This window comes from Cyprinus carpio, chromosome B2 (assembly GCF_018340385.1).
Source record: "Cyprinus carpio isolate SPL01 chromosome B2, ASM1834038v1, whole genome shotgun sequence".
In the NCBI taxonomy this organism is placed as follows: domain Eukaryota; kingdom Metazoa; phylum Chordata; class Actinopteri; order Cypriniformes; family Cyprinidae; genus Cyprinus; species Cyprinus carpio.
The window spans coordinates 18946475-18969358 of NC_056598.1; the positions used below are offsets into that span (position 1 = coordinate 18946475).

The 22884-nt window shown below is 36.5% G+C and overlaps 1 protein-coding gene across 2 annotated transcripts in view; it reads right to left on the reverse strand.

Annotated features, from left to right (window-relative positions):
* Positions 1-22884, reverse strand: part of b4galt2 (UDP-Gal:betaGlcNAc beta 1,4- galactosyltransferase, polypeptide 2) — a 99511-nt gene that overhangs the window by 26098 nt on the left and 50529 nt on the right. The gene's annotated exons all lie outside the window — the stretch shown is intronic.

The following is a 22884-nucleotide window of genomic DNA, read 5'->3' on the forward strand; positions in this document are numbered from 1 at the left end:
CAGTAGATATGTGGACATCATGAACAGATGGTTTTGGAAGAAAAAAGTCTAATTATTTTTAGAAAAAGGATAATCGGAACTAAGCATTCATCCTGAAGTTTCAGCCATAGGTTTGATTGTGAAACAGGTGTAGAACCCTCCCCTCATTAGCCTACTCGCATCTGTTCTAGTCATTTAACCTCAACAGGGACAATGGCTCATCTGGGGAGTGTTATATCATCCTATTTTTGTGTTGAACATTACCAAAACAACCACAAGTGATGGACGTCTTGTGTACAGTTGCATATTAAAGCATGACAGGCTGTGTCACAGCCATGGTTAAAGGTGTTGTTGGACATGGCACAGTGTCTAAATCCCCCTTACACACTGTAACGTATTAGTGAATTTGGTTATCTTTTATTTTAAGGTGTCCTTGTTACAGTGTAATTATACATTTAAGTACTGAGTAATACTAATTATCTACATGCACTTACTATATGGTAAGGGTTATGATTAGGGTTTGGCTTATGGTTACCTGCATGTTATTATGCATAATTTATTGTTATTATAATAGTAAGTACATGTAACATCTAACAAGGACACTTTAAAATAAAGTGTTACCATGAAGTTTTGTTTACATAAAATGTAAAAAGACACTAGTGATCAATAAATAATAAAATTTTTTGATATTAATAATTACAGTTAATATTTTTTTATGTTACTAGTTAAACTAGTGAAAGAAAGATATGTACTAATTTATGTAAATATGCTGATATAGATATAAATATGCTTAGTACATTTCTTTTTATTATCAAGGTTGCGCTGCTTAATATTTTTGTGGAAATAGTGATTTTTCTTTTTCAGGATTCTCTCATGAATAAAAAGTTCAAAAGAACACCATTTATTTGAATGTCATTTTAATGTCACTGCATCTTTGCTGAATATGAGCATTTATTTCGGAAAAAAAAACGTACTCACTCTAAATTTATTTCAAGGCTCTAAATAAAAACAATTATATTGTGAAATATTCTTACAATTTAAACTAACTGTTTTCTAATTTAATACATTGATTTGGTGCATTTCCTTTCAATGTTGGAAACTGCTGCTTAATATTTTTGTGGAAATTATGATTTTTTTTCAAGATTATTTGATGAATAAAATGTTCAAAAGAAGACAATTCAGACATATTATTTAACATTTTAGTCTTTATAGCCATGTTTGATCAATTTGCCCAAATAGAGGAACGCATTTCTTAAAAAAAAATTCAACATTTTGAATGGTAGTGTATATTAATCTAACAAACAATTGCTTTATTATTACAATTATTTAGTATGTGTACGTTATTTGAAATTTAGACAGTAGATACCGGAATTAGCCATTGAGAAACTCATACTGGTTAAAAACCACTGTACATGAATATGGTTATATAAATCCTCATATAAAGTAAATATGAAGAGTGCCTGTGAGTCTGACATAAAACCCATTACAAACAGCCCAAACTGAAAAGCATTTACTCTGAAGGTTGTTCCTAATTGTAGTCAATGAGGCAGAGGAAAATCATACAGCTCGAGCTCAGTAAATGAAACAGCCTCCCTCTTTCCTTTAGTAGCACACTAAGAAGTACAATGACTCTGTTTCTTAACCAAGACTTAAACCACTCAGCTTGAGGTCTGAGAGTCACATCGGCCCCCAGATAGAGTCTCCTTCTCCTTCTGTAAGCTTATCGCAGCCATGTCAGTTGCTCAATACTTGCTCTCTGAGAAGCAATTAGCTGTATTTTTTTATGTGATGATCACGCTGATAGTTAATCACAATCCCTTGCTCGCTCTAGGTCAAGAGGCAGGATCCCTATAGCGGCACATCTCAAGGCCAACCGGGGGAGTCCTACCCGGACCCCGTTGCTATGGAGACAGATTAGGACCGGGGCTCATCCTGAGAGATTGCATTGTGCATTTTCTTGTGCAGGTGTGTGTGTGTGTAGGGATGTGTGTGTGTATGCCTGCATTATCAGTCCCCAACAGGCTGACAATATCATCCAGCATGCTATCGATGCCAGAGCTGAAGGCTCGAGAAGGAGAGGGGTCAAAAAAAAAAAAAAAAGGAAAAAATCAGGAGTGGAAAAAAATAATCCTACATTTAAAATAAACTTGATATCACTTTCGAGTCTATGAGTTCGCCTACCAATGGTATGAGAGGAACACAGCTTTCAGTCTCAACCAAACTAACATTAGTAGCCAATCAGAATTTTTTGCTCTTATAAACACGAGATGCACATAATAGTATCCAACTGCAGAGTTACAGCCTTGATGAATGGAGGAGTGCGACATGTTGAAAAAGCTGCGAGGCACAATGGTCAAAGAAGTCCATCTAGCGTATATTTATAAAGAAAATTGAATTAAAAAGCAGCGGAGCTTTGTAAACAGTTCAGAGTAATCATGTAATCTCCATAAGAGCGATGATTGCCAGAACAAATTTACCGGGATTTTTTAAATCTCTTAAAGGGATACTCCACCCCAAAATTAAAATTTTGTCATTAATCACTTACACCCATGTCGTTCCAAACCCATAAAAGCTGCAGAACACAATTTAAGATATTTTGGACGAAAACAGGTAGGCTTGGGACTGTCCTATAGACTGCCAAGTACAATACACTGTCAAGGACAAGAAAAGTACTCTGTAAACCCGAACAGTACTAACTAACTTACAAAGATAAGGAACACTGCAATTAAAGCCTGTTAAATCGTTGATGCACCTTATAACAATTACATTTTCTGAACGAGGAATTTACTTTTATTTTTGTGTGGCTCAACAGTTTTAAGTAAACTCTTCTATTTAAATTATTATTTATAAGTTTACTGAGTGACGTAAAGTGACGTGGATGGTGAATACAAAAGAGTGAGCATCAACACTTAAGGTAACTTCTATTCAGTTGCAGAGCAAGTTGTGTGATGTGTCCATACATAACAGGACACATCGTCAGAATAGTCCATCAGTGGTTCAACCGTAACGTTATGAAGTGACGACAATACTTTTTGCATGCAAATAAAACAAAAATAACAACCTTATTCAACAATTTGTCTTCTCTGTGTCACTCCACATCAGCATAGCGCTATTTTGCCAAATCTGAGCTGTACGCAAGCAGCTCTTCTGTGTCAGCCACGCCACAAGGATACGTTTTCTACATATATTTATGCTTTGATTTGAACAGAGCATCCTGTGTCGCGGTTGACACAGAAGAGCGTACGCTGCCTGCATACAGCCAAAATGGCGCTATGCTGAGGTGGAGTGACACAGAGGAGACAAATTGTTGAATAAAGTCATTATTTTTGTTTTATTCGCATACTAAAGTATTGTTGTCACTTCATAACGTTACGGTTGACCCACTGATGGCAGATGGACTATTCTGACGATGCTTTTCATACTTTTCTGGACCTTGACAGTGTATTTTACTTGGCAGTCTATGGGACAGTCACAAGCCTCCCGATTTTCATCCAAAACATCTTAAATTGTGTTCCGAAGACAAACAAAGCTTTTATGGCTTTGGAACGACATGGGGGTAAGTGATTAATAACAAAATTTTAATTTAATGGTAATTTACCGGTAATTTACCAGTAAAGACTGTATGTGTGAAAGGGGCTAAACTCTTCCTCTGCATATGCTGTCAATTTGGATTGCTACAGTATATACATCCACTATGCCACGCCATTCCCCGAAACTCAATCTCACCTAAATGAGGACACCATATGTTGCACAAGCATGCTGAAGTCAACAGACCACTTACAGTGAGTGTTTTACATGCACTGCGTTTTGACAGTCTCTCTTGTCACGACCTATTTTTTTCTGCTCGCTACTATAGAAATGGTTTGTATAGTCAGACTATAGTCAGACCATTTCTAAAATACTCAGAGGAAATAACAGCTCTCTACTGAACAGCTGTCGAGCATTGACGTTTCTCACTGCTGAACAACTGCCGGGGCAGAGATCTCTGCTAACATACTGCTGGAAGATTTGCTATTATAGTTAGATTGTTTTGGAAGTTGCTTTGATTTAGGAGAGAGCTGCCTCATTACTGTTCCACACTGCCACCTTACAGCTACTGTAGCGTGAGCAGGGCTCAATTAAAAGCATGCTTCAGACATGCGTTCATGTTTTCTTGATGCCTGGATGAGAGGTTCTGAGGCCCAGGATGAGGCAGCGCTGGCAACCGGACAGGCAAACTAATTTACAGTAATGAAACAGTGGCTATGGAAGTGCAGAAGAAAGGCAACTTATAGACAAACCCCAGCTATTTCTGAGAATTCAATTTGAGTTTGTCTCTATTTCATCAATAGTCTGACATCACAAGGATTAGTATGAAAAAAAAAACCAGATGAAACGAGCTGCTGCTATTAGAAAGATTCATTAGGCTGGATCAGAGCACTCTCTGCCTCTTTTGTTTCTTCTTTCCTTCCTCGTCCTTTCTTTCTTACTGCCTTCTTTTCTTTTCTTCACTTTCTCTCTCCTTTCTATCATTCATTTCATTCCTATCTTCATAACTTCCTCCTCCTTCTGCCTTCCTTCCTTCCTATTTAGTTTTGTTTTTTCTTTCTTTTTATCGCTTCCTCCTTCCAGTTTCCTATTTTATCCATCCATCCTTTCTTTCTATCACTTCCTCCTTCCTCCATTTTTTTCCAACCTCTTCCTCTCTTCCTTTCTTCTTAATTCTTACCTGCTTTCCTTCCTTCCTTTCTTTTTGGTTTCTCTCTTTTTATAGCTTTCTCCTTACACCAGTTTCTTTCTTTCTTTCTTCCATCCTTCCTTCCTTTCTTTTTATCACTTCCTCCGTCCTCTAGTTTCCCTTTTCCCTCCTCTTTCTTTCTTTCTTTCTTACCTGCCTTCCATCCTTCCTTTTTTTTACCACTTCCTCCGGTTTTCTTTTTTCCATCCTCTTCCTCTCTTCCTCTCTTTCTTCTAATCTTTCCTTTATTTCTCCCATTTCTTAATTTCCCTTCTAATCTTTCTTTCCTTCCTTATTTTCACTTCCTTTTTTCTGACTGACTTCCTCTCCCTCCCTCCCAGGCAGATGTCAAGGATCAACCATTTTCGAGTGTAAAAGAGAGAATAACCATATACAACGGTAAGAGGGTTATTGTTATGCTCTCCTGTAAGTGAGGGGCCAATGAATTATTGCTGTTCTATCAGTGCACCATTTAAATATGGATTATCGCTGGGCCTACATCAGCCTTGGAGCAGATTATTAGAGCAAGCCTTACTAGTGTACACAACACCCACACTCTCGCTGTCCGTCTGACACTAAATCTATTCAATATTCTAAGGGCCCACAGGGAATTAGGAATTTCTTGTTATAAATAAATCACTCACACAAACTGTGAGGCTACCTTCTCTCGACCGAGTGTCAGGCTTTCGAGTGAAACAGAAAGTTTGGGGCATTCTGGGATGACCTACTGCAAGAATGAAGGTCAGAATCACTGCGATCTTATCCACTATACATCTGCTAAACAAATGCAGAAGTACTCACAGTGTCCCATCACACATCCTAGAGTGCACTGCAAAACTATTATTTGTGCTTTTTTGACCATAATAAGAAACAATGTACTAAACACACACCCTCCATTGCCTTTAGAAGTGTTGGGCCAGGTCCGGTCGAACATGCAGTTTAGGAGATTTTAATCTCTCTATGGGTGCCACTGAATGAATCATACACGGTGTTGCTAGCAATCAGCTTACATTAAGGCTATCAGAACACCTGCTGTCAGCTAACAAACCAGAGAGAGTTGCTGCAAGTCCCTCTGTCAAAGTAAGTTACTGCAGTCTTCAGTAACACCCGCGGCCAGAAGAGAACTCTTCCTCTTCAAGAAACGGCCTCTACGGTCCTCTGTGTACCCTGCACAACTAGGCCTTGCTAATTTGATTTTGATGTGTTGGTATCAGTCCAGTGGCTTAGGATACACGCCATGTTTCTCTCTTCTTTTTATCATTTGTTCCGGGCAAGATTGCTACCACAGGGATCTCATGCAAGAAATCACAAAGCACAATGGGGCACTATTAATCATTCTGCGCTAACAAGGGACAAAATGCATGTCCAGTCTTATTTTCATTCCCTTCTGTGTTTTGTGGACTGTAAAGTAAATGATAAATTACAAAGTATGACAGTATCAGTATCGCAAGGCAAGGCAAAAAATGGCAAAACACTTTTGTGACTCCAAATCCTCCATGGAAAAGCGTACAACACACCTTTCATGGTTAATAAGACAGATTCTAGGGAAATGCACTAAGAAAAACAAAGTTAATTGGTAGTGTGACTGTTCCTGGTCACAGTTTATATAGAAAAGATCAGGAATGAAACAACTTTCAGTAAAATCTGTCATTTTCATGTTAGATGCAACCATTTAACTTGCTGGAAAGTTACCAATTTTTTTCTTTATTTATTTCTGTAGTAGTTAAACCTTAAAACACACTTAAAAGCATGTCTGAGGGGGATACGTCCACATAGACAAGATTTTATGAAGGAAGACTGAAGGTAAGTCGAGATGTGGGTGAGCATGACATGCATGCTAATGTAACGCAATAACGTCGCTGGCCTCATTTTCGTTAATCTGATCATCTATTGGGGCTTGTAGGATAAAAGAGACCCTGCACATCAGCAGGTGATTAATATATACTCAGCTGTCAACCGGTATGGAATTCAGATGCACAGCATGAAGAGGCTTCATAAATCAGGCTTTTGAAATAAATGTGCTACAAGTATAATACTGGGAGACAGGTGGGTGTTACATCAACGCTCTTCTTTGACAGGCAAGTGTTCAGATGTAGGGGGAAGGGGAATTTCACAGACCTGATTTAACTGCACAATGTGAGCTGTGAAAATGTCAAACAAATTAACAGCTGGGCTATATTCATAGCTGAAGGCAGGCAATGGGATGTTAAGGTCCTTATTGTGTAACTTCATTAAGTTTATCTCTACTTGCCTCTGTAAGTTTCCTCTTGTGCTGGAAAAAATTAACCGCATCCAAAATAAATGTTTTTGTTTACATATTATATGTGTGTATACCGTGTATATTTATTATGCATATATAAATACACAGACATACAGTATATATTTAGAAAATAATGATATTTATATACATGTATATATTTATAATCATACAATTTAGATAAACGGTATATATAAATATATTTAATATATAAACATAACATATTTTTCTTAAATATATATATGCTATGTGTCAATTTATATATACGTACTAAATATACACAGTGCACACACTCATATTATGTAAACAAAAACTTTTATTTTGGATGCGATTAATCATTTGACAGCACTATCTATAATTTTTTTTTTGGGTTGGTTTAATGTTTTTTGGTTGTGTATATGTTTTTTTTTTAGGTTTTGATCTGTGTCAATATTATATATATAATATATGTCTCTTACAAAATTGTTATCATTATTATTTATTCACATTAATCAATTTAAATTCACAATAAATGAAAAAAAAATGCATTTGATAAATGCAAAATAATTTACTAGGGCACAAACTAATGAGTGAAGAATGAAGATATTTTCAATTTGTATATCCTTGCACTGTGATAAAAAATAAATAAAAAATCAAGTTCCCATAAATGTGCACACAGGCCTATTAAAACACTACCAGGTTGGTATTTAAATGTGAATTATTCCCAAGTTTTAATTTACACCTGTGAGAATTACAGAGGTTTCATCCATCTTGAATGGCTGCACACTGAGACAGCGAGGAAAGTCTGTACCCTTAAGAGCCGATGTCAAGGCAATGAAAGTGTGCCTTAGTCCATGTTCAGGACACGCTGTTCACCCAGCCTATGTCCTAATCTTCAAGTACTGCCGTAAGCCATCGTGCAAACTGACTTCCTATACGAGCGAGTCAGCCATTCAGACTCTCTGTAGGGCTCAACTGTTTTCATGAGCTCACTGACACTACCAAATCTTATTACAGACTAACAGCAGGTCAAGCCCAAATGCTCTCGGCGCTCACATTACGAAAGCACTGCACTGACATTTGGAGAGAAAATGTTCAATGTTAACAATCCAAATCAAACATCAGCAAAAAAACTGATTGCAGCAGATTGACCTGCCTGACACCAGTAAGATTAGTCTCATTCCTGAAAGATGGTAAAGCACCTCTGCTCCAGCGGCGTTGGCTGAATGGGTTTTACAGCTGAAGTGTTAACATTGCACACAATCTGACCAGTCTACTGTAAGAAACCCACTGTTGCGTGCTGTCGTATGATCCTTTCTCTATATGCTTCGCTGGCCGAGCTCCAAGTGTTTCCCTCCTGAGGGAGGCCCCTGATGTGTTACATTGTTCTTCATAACATGTGTAACAGAAAGCTAGCCCTTGATCCACCATTGTAAATCCAATAAGCAAAGCATGTAGCCACAATCGTGAGCATGCTAAATGGGTTATTTATGTTTTTGTGCACGAGAGAAAAAGAGACACTTGATCTCTAGAGGTACTATTGTTGGTCTATTTAAAGGAACAGTTCATGCAAAAATGACATTTTTGAAAATTCTGTCATCATTTAGTCACCCATTTGACTTATTTTCTTCTGCAGAACACAACTGGAACTACTACTTTTTCAATGCTGTTTTTCTTCAAATCATCAATAAATGGTGACTAAAAAAAAAAAAAAAAAAAAAAAGTAAAAATTCTGACTTGCTCATGTTGTTGCAAACATACAAGAAGATATTTTGAAGAAAGTTGGTAACCAAACAGTTTTGATTCCCATTAACTTCCACTGTATGGACACAAAACAAAATAAAACAATGGAAGTCAATGGGACCTAAAACTGCTTGATTACCATCATTCTTCAGAACATCATCTTTTATGTTCCACAGAAGAAATATAGTCATGTGTTTGGAACGACATGAATGTGAACAAATGATGACAGTATTTTCACTTTTTGGGTGGACCATTACATTAAGCATTCAAGCTTCAAAATGGATGCAAAACACCATTAAATTCCATAAAAAAAAAATGGTACACACAACTCACACATTATATTCCAAGACTTCCGAAGCTATTAAAACAGCTTTGTGTGTGAGACAGATTGAAATTTAAGAAGTTATCCATTGAAAATCTTTCATTCATGAGATGTTGGATTTGTGAACAAATAATTCTTTCAATGAATTAATGGGTCATTGGTTCAACTTACTGACTCAATGATCCAGTTAACAATACCCACACAAAGCTACTGCAACTTCAGAAGACTTGACTTGTGTCATACTTTATGTACTGCTTTAATGATATTTTTGATCAGTGATGCTTTTGAGTCCTTTTTGAAGCTTGAAAGGAGCGACAGTCTTTAGATTCCTCCTTGTTATTGTGTTGCACACTGATTTGAAGATGCAGCAGTAACCTACTGAAGTGCCTCATGGGACTTCTCTAAAGTGTGAATCTTCAAGTGAAGAACCATTATTTGTCACCACACTCCGACTGTATTGTTTGGAGTTTGGCAGACAAAGTCAAGGCTTGCAGCCACATTATCTATACCCCAACCACTCCAAAGGAATGCTGAAAAACAGGAACGGCATGAAAGAGACAAGGAACACAGATGTGCTCTGTAGAAATCTAGTGGAGTTAGCACAGCAAAAATGGTTGCATCGCAGTGCCAAATCAAAATTCTGGCAAAGTGCGCAAGCATGCAGCCCCACGAGGCTCAGCTGGAGCACAACCAATCACATTCTGAACCCCTCCTTATTATCTCCCTAAACATCTGTCCCATGCCTCTACGGGGCTCAGAAAAGAGAGGAACCATTTGATTAATGATTCAGAATTGCTCTCCTGAATCGTTAAACACATCTGCATCAGCAACCTTGTTTCACAAAGTAATAAATAGCAGGAATCTGTCTGGATGCCTGACCTGAATCTGCTTTAATGGAAATCATTTGATCCCTACTAAAATGCTGAATGGAATGACACTGGAATAGTTTCGGCATTAATAAAAATCCTCTGAATATTTGAGACCTATAGGAATGCTTACTGATATTTAAAGGAAACTAATTCTTAAAAGACACATATAAAATGTGTGTGTGTGTGTGTGTGTGTGTGTGTGTGTTTGTGTATACTGTATACTGTATATATACTCAAAATCAAATAAATTCTGTAAATTCTGTTGAAATTTCCATTCAAAGAAAGCATTCTATTCTAGCAAAGTATCCTTATGTTTCATAATAATAAGAACTGTTTTTTGAGCATCAAATCAGCATATTACAATGATTTCTGAAGGTTCATGTGACCCTGAAGACTGGAGTAATGGCTGCTGAAAATTCTGTTTTGTCATCACAGGAATAAATTACAATTTAAAATGCATTAAAATTGAAAACAGTTATTTTAAATTGTAATAATTATTTACAATATTATTACTGTTTTGAATGCATTTTTGATTAAATGCAACCTTGCTGAGCTTGAGAAACTTCTTTCAGAAACATAAAACAAAATTACAGACCCCAAAGTTTAAAAGGGTGATGTGTGTATTATTATACATGCAGCACATGAAAATAATGTTATATTTAAAAAGATCATTAAAATAAAAACAATAAAAATTCTGTTAAGTAGCAAATACATAAAAGCTCTCACACACACACACACTTTTCACTCTTTTCTTTTTTATTTGTTTTCGTTCTTAACTTAAATACTCATATGCTTATTTATTTCGCAGGTTATCCATAATTGATTTCTGACTAACTGTGTTGATTTGCTCCACTCTAAAACCAGATCAAATTCAGCCAGACTGAAATCCCTGAATACAGTGTAGGACTTTTGCAGCTAATCTAACTGGGGTTAGCCATAATTGGACTGCCTCCATGCCTGACCTCAATTTCTCACTACTTAAAAGGTCAGGCTTCAGGGAGACAATGTCTTTCTGCCTTAGTCTCTTGCTGGCAATCTACAGAAATGAAGAATGGACCTAGAGGATATGAGAAGAAAAAAATCAATTATGAATTTACATTCATTTTGGCTAGTGGGCTATATGGAGGAACATCTACAGTAAGTAACAGCTATTTAAGTTATTCATTAAAAAAACTTACTGGACAGTCACGGTTACCCTTCACTCTCAGTAAAGGAAAAAGAGCTGCTTTAACATTCTGCTATACACAACTCATTTTGTGTTTCACGAAAGAAAGAAAATAACAGGTTTTAAAAGACATGAAGGTGAGTAAATTACATTTCTGGGTGAATTCTTTTTCTTTAAAGCATGAACCCCTAAAGGACAGACAAATAAAATGCTGCTGATCTGTTTACAAGAAAGAGAAAATAGACGACAACCTACTGAAGCATTGTTTTTGTCTGTCTGTTGGTTTTTATTCAGCTACAAACTTAATGGACCATGTAAACACAGAAACATAATAAAGCAGCTTCTTGACTAGTGCATTGTAAAATCTAAATGTTTTCTTTTTCTAGGCTACTGTGAAAATATCACATCAACAATAAAACTTCTTACAAATATATCAGGCGTTATCAGGTTTATGGAAGCACATTTTTCCTTCATCTGTCGGCTCCTCGGAGCGTAACGTTCACCCTCGTAAACTGCTGTCAAAACAGCCCCAGATGGGGAGGGCAAGCAATTAAAGAATTAGACCTTAATTTGTCTGATGGTCTTTAGTCTGCAGCTGCTAATAGAATTGTGCATTTAAACGAGATTGTGCTTTAGGAAGAGCTTTCTTGATTTGTGTTGCCTATGTGCTTAACTTTAGTTACAAATCCCCTTAGTCTTAAAGGATAAAGATTGTATTTTTGAAATTTTTTTAATTTTACGACTAAAGTATATTTTTGAGTTGAGTTTTACTGTTTTTGAATCCATTCAGCTGATCTCTGGGTCTAGTGGTAGCACTTTTAGCTGCAACTTAGCATAGATCACTGAATCATTGAAAATGAAAAGTTGTGATTTTCTAGGCCGATATGGCTAGGAACTATTCTCTCATTCCGGCGTAATAATCAAGGAACTTTGCTGCCATACCATGGGTGCAGCAGGCACAATGATATTACGTCGGTCTTAGTACATGATGTAACAGAAAAGTCGAGTTTTAAATAGGAAAAATATCAAACTCTTTGACCAGTTTTGAGTGAGATGCTAACGGTCTAATCAGATTCAATGATCTATGCTAAGCTGCAGCTAAAAGTGCTACCGCCAGACCTGGAGATCGGCTGAATGGATTCAAAAATGGTAGAACTCAACTGTTAACTCTAGGGGAGTTGGAAAATGAGCATATTTTAAAAAATAGTGGCGTGTTCCTTTAAAAACTGTGCATTACACTGGCAATTTGATAAACAGATGGCATGACTTCCTACCCCACATCCACCACAGCACTCCACTTTGAATATGGGGAAAACATCATTACTTTCACTTAGGAGCCCTCGCCCAATAAAACGAGCCAATTACCAAAAAGATGCTTGATCATTTTGCTGTTTGTCCTTCAGAAGACTTGCAAGCCAGCCAGCAATTTACAGTCCTCCTCTGGGTACGTGTGGGTGATGTGCACAACGATTAGCTGGATATGTGCCTTGATATTCTCAACTGGATGTAAAATATCTGGAATATCTTATTATTATTCAAAGACAACAAGGGAAATTCTCTGTTGTTTGTAATTTCACCCCTCGCTATATCACAGACAACTTGGTATCAGCCTAGATCTATTATTAATGAAGACCAAGAATTAAACATTTTATGAGAATATGTGCACTTGACCACAGTTTCCCAGTAGTCTAGCATAGAAACTTTTTGAGGGCTAAAAGTAAAAAAGAGTAAAAAACAAAAAACAGGCAAGGGAACACATACTCTTGTGTAATAAATAGCTGATGTTTGCCGGTGATTCAAGGTGAACGTGCTAAAAAAGGTAAATACTAACTGGCAGTTGCGAGAATGCTGAGATGAGAGAGTAAAATAAAGGCCTCTCATCTTAAATGATGCATTAGGCCTGCCACACAAGGTCTAGAGGCAAAGAGCCCCGTCTGTTCGTGACCAATGCTGTGATATGCCATCTCTCTCTCTCTGTGTGCTCTTAGGGTAGTGCCCATGGGACATTTCCACTCTGAAGGACAGCCTATTACATGGTCAGGGTTGAGGAGTGCTGTCTCGCCTAAATTGGAAGTGTGGCAGGTGGATTATGCTGACACTCACACCATGGCCTTGGCTAAACGCATGAGCAGGTGGGTGAACCACTCAAGCAGAGGTCAAGGTGCCAGTGAGGCCCAATCTGTCCTCTCATAGTCTCAGTCTTAGATGGCATGGTCCACCCACAGAACGTCTGATGCATATTGCGGCAAAGTGGCAAACCTTTCTAGAGCTGGCAAGCTCCAATCCGATTGCCTAACTCATCATAACTAATCTTCAAAAAATATTTAAAGAAGCTAAGTAGCAAGTTTACTAGATAAACACACGCAATCAAGCAAATACAACCAATCAATCAATCAATTAACATTTATCTGTTAATAGATTAAAAATAAACTAAAGTAAATAAACAGTTAACAATTTAGTTAACTTTGTTTATTTATTTACCTTATGTACGTTACTCAAGATATAGGCCTATACACAGATATACAGTAGCTGTTAAAAATTTGGGGTCAATAAAAATGTATATTTTTGAAAGAAGTTTCTTATGCTCACCAAGGCTGCATTTATTTGAATAAAAATATGGTAAAAAGAGTAACACTGTAAGATATGATTGTAATTTTAACTGTTTTCTATTTTAAAAAAGAATTTATTTTTGTGTTGGCAAAGTTGGATTATCAGCTGCTATTTCTCCAGTCTTCAGTTTCACAAGATCCTTCAGAAATCATTCTAATATGCTGATTTGGTGCTTAAGAAATATTTTGTTGTGCTGGTTCTGCTTAATATTTGTGTGGAAAAAGCGATAAAGGATAATACATGCTCATTTCACTTTTAGATGAGCATAAAGTCCAATTAACAGCACGTTTTTTCAAATTGAATTTATATTTGTAACATTACAAATAAATTTACTGTCCATTTTGATCAATTGTATGCATCCTTTCCTAATAAACATAATAATAATAATAAAACTCATATATGTTGTAGTTTAGTCTAAGATCTGGGTAGCCCTGATTTAATATTCTGAACCTTTGCCTTACAGAAACCAGATTATTTTATATTGCTTATATTTTCCCTGTGAATAAATATTGTGGGAGTAGTAAACATCACCACAAGTATAAAAAAAGAGAGAGACTGTGAATTTTAAGAAAAAGCACCGCACATCAAAACAGCTGTGATGTCCTTGTTTGTTTATTTTTTTCATTTGTACGAGATGCAGAACTGAAACAGAGTCTGAGAAATGCTTCCTTGAGAAGAACCTTAACTGAAAGCAGAATAATGAGTACTTCGAACTGTATCTCCAGAGAAACTCAAGCTTGTAGGTTGAGGCTGAAAGCAACTCATTTTTGATGCTGAGCGTGCTGAGATATGCTCGTAGCAACTCCAGTATTTTCTTCAAATGCAGTCCAACATGGAGTAGCATGTGGAACAGCTAGTGTGGTTAAATTCAACAAAATTGCACACCATTGAGATATGAAGTGATTGATTGCATTGGCCTGGTACCTATAGTGAAAAACCCCACAAACCCTGTTGCAGAGTGAGGATGAAACATTACATCATTAAAATCTTTTCCACCAGGATGTTTATTTCCCATGATCCCCCGCAAGCTTTGAGAGGATCCACTCTAACAACCTTCAAAAATGTTTTTTTGTCTGACTTCCAGATTTTGTTTGGAGGTGCTACACTGGAAGAACACGGTGGATGAATTCACAGAATATGTCAAATGAGTAAATAATTGTGAAGGTTAGTGGAATATTACGAAAGCCATTAAGCAGTGCCCCACAGCAGACAGAAAGCTCAGGCGACATCAGCATGCCCCGGCACACAGCTGGCCCCCGCACAACCTTATCCCTCAGAGACAAAAACACAGCCCAGAACAACTGCAGCCACTCCATAACATTAATATCACAAATTGGAGTCAGGAGGAACATATAATCAATCATAGAAAATGAATATCTACTTTTCACTGGGTATTTTTATTTTTTATTGGAAGAACATGCTACAAGGAAGCAATGCGATCCAAAAAAAATACTAAATACATAATATGATATGTTCACGATCCATTAAGATGAATCCCAAGGTCTAGTGTTTACTCGATGACATGTTTCTTCACCATTAATATAAAGTGAATGGATAAGTGCTCCTACAAATAGCCAACTCAAGGGCAAAACATTTACTAGGAAGGAAAACAGAAAATGGGCAGATTCAAGCTGTTTCATATTATAAGTTGGGTTAGAGGCTAACTGAATTGACTATTGTACAGGCCTCCTGACACATTTGTTCTGCATCTTTATCATTTTTTTTGACAGATGCACGGGGCCATGAAAATAGTGCAATATTAAAATAGATAATCAAAATGAACAAAGAAAACGGGGAGAAAATAAATGCTATACAGCTAATACACAGATAGATAGATAGATAGATAGATAGATAGATAGATAGATAGATAGATAGATAGATAGAATGAATACTTCAAAATAAAGAAAATGTAAAAAAGCTGTATATTATAACTAACAGACAGACAGACAGACAGACAGATAGACAGATAGATAGATAGATAGATAGATAGATAGATAGAACACAAGAACATCAAAATGAACAAAGAAAGTGTGAAAAAATGTACACAACAATATTCTGTTGAGTACAACAAATACACAAAAACTGAGACATTTGAAATGAAGGTCATGGGAAAAAAGCAAACAGTAGCACAATGGAACTGCCACCAACAGGACCCATCATTCCCTCCCAACATACCGTTCCATTATATCTGGGCAACAGCCTAAAACGACAGCACTGATTAACTGACCCTGAATAGCCAGTCACCTCTCTGCTCTGAGCGTGGACGGCGCAGGGACTGCTGAGCACATAATCTTGATTAAGCAGAGCTGGCAGACTTCAGCTCTCGGGTGAACTCAACAGTTCTCAGATCAGTCTCAGCAGGGCTTGTTTTCATGTTGTGGCAGATTCTTTCCATGCAAGGTCAACTGAGAGACACAGATGAAATATAAAACTGAGACAGAAAAGGAAAAAGTTGCAGCTGAAACCATTATTATTATTATTATTATTTATCTCAAAGAACACCATTACTGTCTCAGTAGTATTATTGGCAATAGATCTAATAGAGCTCAATCTGGCCGAGCGACGAGACATCAACAACCAGCATTCCGTGCTGTGTAAGAGCAAGGGCTGAGGAAAAAACGTACACACTGTGCTCACTGCTTTCTTGAAAGCAAAGTAAGTAATCTCATTCCATTTTCTTAATTTTTACATAAAATGAAATTTTGACTATGTGGACCAAGTCAAACTTTTAACCCTGTTGCCCACATTATTATAACAAAAATGACAATACTGTACACATATTTCTTTGGGAAATTATGTTGGGAAATATGTGTATAAATAACTACAAAGCAGCATTTAGCCCCAAACTTGCTATTAATAGCTTGCATATTACTTGCAATCTTTATGCCATTGGCATTGTTTCCATTTCTACAATTAGCTACATATTTTGAAAAAATAAACAAAAAATGAAACAGCTAATATATATTTCAAATAAATATATTTTAGCTCTATTTTTAAGTGTTTCAGGCTGTATTCTGTGCCATATTTGTGGAAAGTGCACCCAATAATAATAATAATAATAATAATAACTAGATAGTAATTTTTTTAGGCAAACTTTAAGTTGGCTTGAAAAAGCCTAGCCAGAAAGTTTGAAATAGATTTAAAAGCTTAAAGTTTGAGGATCTTCAGTTTTAACTAATTTAAAGTAGTTTTAAAGTTTTGAAGGCAATACAATCTATCAGAAAAACAGATAGATAAATAAATAGATTAGAAACAGTAAACTAGCATGTTGTTAGCACGATTAGCAAAGTGACTAGTATGTCACTAACATGTTGCTGGCATTATTAGCAAGTAACTAACATGTTGCTAGCATTATAGCCAAGTGACTAGCATGATTAGCAAGTTACTAGCATGTAGTTAACATGTTTCTGGCATGTTGCTAGCATGATTAGCAAGTTACTAGCATGTCGTTAGCATGTTTCTAGCATGATTAGCAAGTGACTAGCATGTTGTTAGCATGATAAGCAAGTGACTAGCATGTCATTAACATGATTAGCAAGTGACTAGCATGTTGCTAGTATGTTTCCAGCATGATTAGCAAATGACAAGCATGTTCCTAGCATGTCATTAGCATGTTGTTGGATTGTTTTGGAATTGCTATAGTGTTTTTATATTGTTATTAATAGTTGATTGGATTTTTTTTGGATTGACTAGCAAGCCACTAGCATATCATTAGCATGATTAGCAAGTCACTAGCATGTCATTAACAAGTTTCTAGCAGTTTGCTAACATTATTAACAAGTGACTATTATGTCGCTAGCATATTGTTAACATGATTAGCAAGTGACTAACATGTTGCTAGCATGATTAGCAAGTGACTAGCATGTTGTTAGCATGTTTTTAACATGATTAACAAGTGACTAGCATGTTGCTAGCAAGTTACTAGCATGTTGCTAGCATGTTTCTAGCCTGATTAACAAATTACTAGCATGGTGTTTGCGTGTTTCTATGCTAATCCAGCTAAAACCTGCTAAAACCAGTTGATTCAGTAAAAAAACTGTTAAAAACCAGCTAATACCAGCGTGACCTCCTAAAATAGTGGCCAAAACCTCTTTAAAACCAGCTTGGTAGTAGAGACCTCTACTCCTGCGGGAGTACCGCAGGACCCGCGGAACCCAACACAACAGGGTGCGGCGCGGGACAACTCTTGATGGACGAGTGAGGGTGTGGGCGGGAAGAGACTTGTGTGTGTGCGGGATGCGGGAGAATAAAATGATTCACGGGACTCCCGCAAAATAGAAATTATCTAAATTATCTAAATGTGTCTAAAGCATAAAAAAAATTATTTATCCGTTGCACAAAAGCAAAAAGAACAACTAATATTAACATTAAAATGATTGACATGCGCAAGCTAGGCATAGTTTCTATTTCTAACACGTGTTGAAAGGGTTGCAGTGGAGCCAATCACAGACTCAGCTGTTGATTTCTGAAATGCAATGGCCAATCAGAGGTGATTATGTTAGAATCCACTCACCGCAGTGCTGAAATTGTGTGCTCACAAATCTCTCATTTTAACACACGAACTGTAGACACTGTGAAAGATTCATTGTGCATAAATTTATTGTGTTATATCAGAGCTTTATGAGATCGCGATTAACTGAGATAAAGAAAGCACGCTGCTCGCATTCTGCCATGCCAAACCATGCACGCAGCAGCCCATGCTTTTCTGTTAACAATTACAGTGGTTTGTGAATGTTGATGCTTAGCCTAAATAACAAATATTTTATCGAAAGTGTTTCTGCTGGGCTGTTGTGGAGCTTATGAGATGTTACAGAACCATTTCAAGTAAATTTCTTTGATTTACTGAAAAAAAATCTATATAGATTACTTTTATGTGGGCTAATGCAGGCAGGAGCGGGACAAAACATGAATGTCGCTGGCGGGAGCGGGACCAGATAAGATATATTTCTGTGGGAGCGGGCGGGCGCGGGACAGAATCTTGCGGGAGCAGGACTGAAAAATCCATCCCGTGCAGGTGTCTACTTGGGAGACCAGCCAAAGCAACCAACAACTTAGGCTGGTTTTAGCTGTATTTTCAGTAGGGCGTTTTTAAGCTTTGCTATGGCAGTAGACCGCTTAAATACACCATAAGTCTTACTGTATAAAAGTTTTCACCCCCTCAATGAAAGTCTGTGGGATTTTAGGTGGTTTTGATAGTCCTGTTTATGAAAACTGTAAGCCGGATCAGTTAGAAAAGATATAGCATCCCGAGTCAGACCAGTCTGAAGGTCTGACCCAGGTTTGGTGGTTGTAGCTTTAAAAGTCTAGGAGGAGATACATTTTAAAATTTGGTCTCAGACTCAGATTCAGAAGAAGTAGAAGAAGAAAAAGAAGAAGAAGAAGAATAGGATTTCAGTAAGTTGGCTTTCTCAAGCCCTATTATATATATATATATATATATATATATTATATATATATATATATATATATATATATATATATATATATATATATATAGTTTACAGTAGGGTATGGTTTGTAAAAAAAATAAAAAAATAAATAAATAATATAAAACACTCCTTAAAGTAGGAATTTTAGCTTTTCCCATCAGTTTTCCCATCCAGGTGCTGACCAGTCTCAGCCCTGCTTAGCTTCAGTGAGTAAAAGAAAAAGTTCATGTGTATGTGTCTAACATGCCTGCCTGCACTCCCAAATGATGCTCTCTGACTGGCTGAAGACAGATAAACCTTAATAGCTCCACACTAGCTCTAGAAGGCAAGAAAACTCTTCGTTTCAACAGATTTATTTATGTATGGATCTGTGCCGATGCGCTCTGTGCCTCTCTACAGATCACATGACATGCGTGCAGGGACTTTGATTCTGACTGAAGGAATGAAACTTTAAATGTTCTTCATAAAAGACAGAGAGGCTACAGACTGGGAAATTATCTCCTGTGTTAGCTCACATCTAGGAGGGGGAAAAAATCAATGGAATTAAAGGGAAAAAGAAAATTAAATGTTCTTCTTCTGTATTATTTCATAAGCCTTCTTGACAAGGCAGAAGTCATGAATGTTACACTTAAAAATTCACCATATACTGTAGGTTTTATATACTCAGATTAGATTCTCTTTCAATTCAGTTTATAATACAAGCTTTTAGTTACATATTTAGAGCATGAATATCTTCTGCACGACAGCTTAAATACTGGAATGCTATGATCTTCACTTCACTCGATCTGAGCTTGGCAATGATGATAACGTTTGTGCTCAGTCCAGTCTCAGTTTTAGCTTAGGATGGGTTGGAAATCTGTAAAAATCACTAAAAGTATAAGGAAACTACACATAAATATTTAAATTCTGAACATTTAAATATGTATAATTTCTAAATGGCAATACAACCTACATGAAACTGGGTGGCAGCCAGTCCTGTCCTACTATTAGCACTTCTGAGTGGAAAAAGCAGGTAGAAAGAGAGTGTGAAATTGGTATTCTGAGCTTGAAGACGAAATATTAGAGAAGACACATTTTAATTTGTTATTCAATGAAAGCAGACTTGCCTTTTTGATATTCTTCCTAAGAAAGGGAAGATTTCATCTGCCTTTGGTAGAATATGTGGTCAAGGGACTGAGTTTACTTTGATAGGAATGTCAAAAGCACTTGTGCTGTACTATTTAATTAAACTAAAATATAAGAATATAAGTCATTTTACATTATCGGTAGCACTGAATACAGTCTCTTTGACTGATGCTGTATGCAGCTGTTTTCAAACATGTGCACTGTGAAGAACGCTTTTGGCAATGCAGCTGCAAGCAAGAACAGCCAAATGCACATATATTATGTAAACAAAGTGTTTTTCTTAAGTGAATGTAAAGTGGCGGAGCAAAAATAAAATATCAGATTTGTGCATTGGACCATACAGTGTAAACACAGCTGAACAGACCTGGCTGCCGCTATCTGTTACTGTATAGTGTATTCCATTAATATTCATCATCCAATAACACTGACAAGAATGCTGAATATACATTCAAAAGTTTGGGGTCAGTAAGATTTTTAATAGTTTTTTAATGGAGTCTCTTATGCTCATCAAGGCTGTATTTATTTGATCAAAAATACAGAAAATAAACAGTAATATTGTGAAATATTGTTGCAATTTCTAATATTGGTTTTCTATTTTAAATACTTTAAAATATTATTTATCTCTGTGACGCAGCGTTGAATTTTAATCCAGTCTTCAGTGTCACATGATCCTTGAGAAATCATACTAGTTATGCTGATTTATTTCAGTGTTGAAACTGTTGTGCTGCTTAATATTTTTTTGGAACCTGTGATACTTTTTTCAGGACTCTTTGAAGAATAAAAGTAAAAAAAAACACAGCATTTGTTCAAAATATAAATATTTTCTAACAATATATTAATATATTATTGTTGTTATTATTATTATATAGTCAGCAGTGAGTAGCCGAAACTCATTTGTTTAAAAATACTGTAAAAAAAGTAATATTGTGAAATATTATTACAATTAAAAAAACAACAACAACAGACAAACATTTTAATATAATTTAATCCTATGATGGCAAAAACTGAATTTTTTGTAGCCTTTACTTCAGTCTTCAGTGTCACATGATACTTCAAAAACTGTTCTAATATGCTAATTTGATGCTCAAGAAAGATTTCTTGTTATCAAAAGAATGTGTTCAAAAGAATAATGTTCAAAAGAACCATATTTATTTGAAGAAGATATATTTTGCAATTATAAATATCTAAAAATAATAATATTAAGATACATTTGACAAAACAACTTCATTTTGGTTCTACCGTATGTTGTATTTTGTTTTGCTTTTAACGGTTAAAATGCATAAGATTTAATAAAGAAGTGCTGTATATTCACTGAAATATCAGCATTTGTATAATCTGAACAATATCCAACTGACTGAATCTCAGATTGCCTGTCTTCAACACTAGCTAACAGACAGTGCAGACAGTGCCTGAGATCTGTAGTGGCCATGGGAACTGGACTCTAATCACAACAGAAGATTAGACACAACGCGTCCATGTCAAACTCACACCAAGCACCCCTCTCCCTCCTCACGGATCTACCAAGCTGGCAGCCGTCTGACTGAAAATCTTAGAAATTGCATCTAATCTCATTAGAATGACAGCATACAATACTGCACTCACCCCGACACCAGAACCACAGACAGCACAAAACAATGACACAAACACAACAGGAAGAGAGCCTGCTGTTGCCAAGTGAGTGACATGCAATAACATGTTCAGCTATTTCCCTGTTGGCTCAACAGAGGCTTGAACATCCAATCTGTTTCAGCTCGATTTTCCCCCTCTGCAAACAAATAGTGAAAAAAAAGGCTGTTATTCACTCTCATTCCTTATTTATCCCAACATGATACAAGAGGCAGGCAGGTGGAGAAAAAGAACGGAGCAGGAAATGACACGCTGATAGGCCGCTGTGATGACACGGCATCTAAAAGGTCAGCGGTGACAGCAGTGCCACATCATAAATATCCCACATCTCCAAATGCCCTTAGGATCCATCAATCCTGTATGTTAAATGCATAACTGAAAAACATAACAAAACTTGATATCACACATTAAATTCTGCAGAGGTTTGGATCGATACCTGAATTTTGGCTTTGTTACAGCCTTTGTTATCACTGTATCCATACTCATAAAATAATCAGCCTTAGGCAACTGATGAAATTTAACTAGGACTATCTATACATCAAATTTTGTAATTTTTAGTGTTAATGCATTAAGTTTCTTGTAAAAGTTTTGTGTTTTTACACTAAGTAACTAAGTATATCAGACACAATGGTTTTTCTGCATAACACACGTCAAAGCTTGAATCTCATACATTGTTATTAGCATAATATTATCATTAATACAGACTTTAAATGTTCTTGTAGATACATGAAACATGAGGTAAATTGCAACTCAGGGCTTAAAGAGGGTAATTTGTACATGGACATCTGTAAAAGACATCAAACTAAGTTATGCTAACACATCTCGTCAAACGAACTGAAGCCCATCGTGTTGTATTATTGAGTAAAGGTTTACAGTCCGCATATTAACTTGTCTCTTTTTCTGTGCATCTGGGAAGTTGTCCAGTGAACACGATCTGCATGATGGGAGGCAGGGAAACATTGGCCTGTGTCCCTGGCAATCCCTACCGAGACACAGTCTTCGTCCTACCAAGCGCAGAGCTATCATAACCAGACATGGCAACAATCAGCTTGTGAAGCAGGAG